We start from the raw sequence: 3,074 nt of genomic DNA, 5'->3' as shown, positions 1-3,074 counted from the left end.
TATTTGAGAGGAATAGGCAAAAGTTTTAGATCTTTGAGTTCAACTCATGAGAAATGGGAGCAAAAAGTTTTACGTTTCGATTTTTGTTCAGTGTATTATATATATATATATATATATATATATATATATATATATATATATATATATATATATATATATATATATATATATATATATATATATATATATATAAAAAAAATATATATATATATATATATATACAAATATATATATATATATACATATATATACATATATATATATATATATATATATATATATATATATATATATATATATATATATATATATATAGACACACACATATGTATTATACACACACATATTTTAATACACACACACATAGATGTGTGTATATATATATATATATATATATATATATATATATATATATATATATATATATATATATATATATATATATATATATATATATATATATGTATATACACATATATTTATGTGTGTAAATATATATTAATATATATATGTGTGTGTGTGTGTGTTTGAGTGTATTTCTACCCTTCTTGAGACATCAACCAGGAAACGTACCTTCCATATGAGGACCGGTGAACAAGTTAGGACCGAAATCATGGTCCCAATAGGGAAAACCATTGCATCTAATAGAGAGCCAAATACTAGAGTCTGTGAACATTGCTCCAAAGTCAGGATTTTTTGTTGATTTAATGTGCATACAAAAAGGTGTAAAGGCAGTAATGTATGATAAAACAAGACGGCAGCTAAAGAAGGACTAGAAGGAATAGAGAATGTCTCATTTGCACCTCTGGTGGTCCCAAAAAGGAGGGATTTTTCAAATTGACTGTGTGTCGGTTTTAAAAGTGCTCCCCCTCTGGTCAACATATGTAATAAGTGTGTGTAAGAAATTGAAATGCGCCCCCTTTGGCCAAAATTAATAAAAATAAATAAGTACATATGTATATAGAGACATACTGTAATAACGTGAAGTAAATAATGAAGATTGAAAACCAATTACATAAAAAAAGTACTAAAAGGTTACCATTTTTTTATTTGCATAGTATGTATATATTATTAATGTTGTAAATACAAATCTTTACATATCTAGAAAGGGTGGTCCTAAAGAGGTAGGCAAGAAGGTAACACACACAGGAATGTGTGTGTGTGCGTGTGTGTGTGTGTGTGTGAAATATATATATGTATATATTTGCATGTGTATAATATATATGTTGGCTTATATGTGTGGCTTTTTTCCTCCATACAGCACAGTGTTGATTGTGACGTGCAGTAACAACAATAATTTGTACAAAAATAAAGAATGTAGGATTTACAATATTATCAGGAATTGATCAGTGGCACTTCAGTTTGCACACATTAAAGCAAGCTATAGCTAATAGACTGAACAAAAACACATTACTTTAACTTTTATTAACACCTCCCACTCCCCCATATCAGACCCTGACAACACGATGTAGTAGTATAAATGACAAAAGGGTGTGGACCCTCTTAAAGTTTTGCAGTCATTCAGAAATAATAAACTTCTACAATGCGCCAAACATTGCAAAGTGTGGAGAAAGAGTGTACTGCCTATTACCCGATCATGTTTTGTAGTGGATTTAAATGGGTGTAATTTTAGATTGTGTATGGTGCTTAGACATTTTTTTATAATGTCTACATAGCTCGGCGGGCAGGTTATGTGCTGTACGTTACACATGTGTTAACTTTCTCTCTTGGTTATGGTTTCTTTGCACCATGAGCTGGAAAGGTTGTTTAGATTGAGGCATATAAATTGATACTACGCTTATTGAGCTATGATATTAAATTCATAGTCATTGACTAAGAATTTTAATGTTTTCATTTTTGCATTGATAAAACTGTATTGTTATTAAAATTTAACCTAAGGTCATCCCGTGGACGAGACTTCAGATTCAACTTGGGACTTCTCGCGAACCAGACTGATGGGCCGCACTTGGCCTTAGGTACATGTAAACTTCACAGCAAACAGTAATGAACTCTACACGAACAGTAACGATTTATGGGCATCATGCTTTATATAGAGCTCATTTCTCACCCGCCCATCAACCTCCGGCATAATCACTCCGCAGCTCCGGAATAGAACTGCAAAGGTGGGAGATCAAACTATCACCTCTTAATTGTACCGGGAGTCTTAAAGATGCTGAGAGCCTATTAGCGCACAAAAGTGTACCATCCCTGAAACATGCATCTAAATAATGCAGCTGGGAGATGAGTCAGAGTATAGACAAGTGGAAGTCAGCACCACATTGGCATCCACCTGTGCAGGGAGTATGGGAGCCATATAAACATGCAGACGCCAAGGTGTTGTGACTATGTGAGAAAAAAAAACTTTGCTCTTCCAATGCAGAAGTCGGGAAAAAATGGTACAAAAAGTTTATGCCAAACTTTCTGTTGCTGTAATCCATTGTAAAAACTTTGATCTACCCATCCATTTTTGATAATGTTGATTCTGTTTAAAGGTCACATGGCAGCTGTAGCCAATCACATTTGACTTTGGGCGAGAAGTGAACTGGATCAGAGAATATGAATATGGAATTTGACCAGGAACTGAGCTCATACTCGTCATTTAAAGGCCTACTGAAATGAAATGTTCTTATTTAAACGGGGATAGCAGGTCCATTCTATGTGTCATACTTGATCATTTCGCGATGTTGCCATATTTTTGCTGAAAGGATTTAGTAGAGAACATCGACGATAAAGTTCGCAACTTTTGGTCGCTGATAAAAAAGCCTTGCCTGTACCGGAAGTAGCGTGACGTCACAGGTTGTGGAGCGCCTCACATCTGCACATTGTTTACAATCATGGCCACCAGCAGCGAGAGCGATTCGGACCGAGAAAGCGATGATTACCCCATTAATTTGAGCGAGGATGAAAGATTCGTGGATGAGGAAAGTGAGAGTGAAGGATTAGAGGGCAGTGGAAGCGATTCAGATAGGGAAGATGCTGTGAGAGGCGGGTGGGACCTGATATTCAGCTGGGAATGACTAAAACAGTAAATAAACACAAGACATATATATACTCTATTAGCCACAACACAACCA

Source organism: Entelurus aequoreus, linkage group LG20 (genome assembly GCF_033978785.1).
Source record: "Entelurus aequoreus isolate RoL-2023_Sb linkage group LG20, RoL_Eaeq_v1.1, whole genome shotgun sequence".
Lineage (NCBI taxonomy): Eukaryota > Metazoa > Chordata > Actinopteri > Syngnathiformes > Syngnathidae > Entelurus > Entelurus aequoreus.
This window is presented reverse-complemented; position numbering follows the sequence as displayed.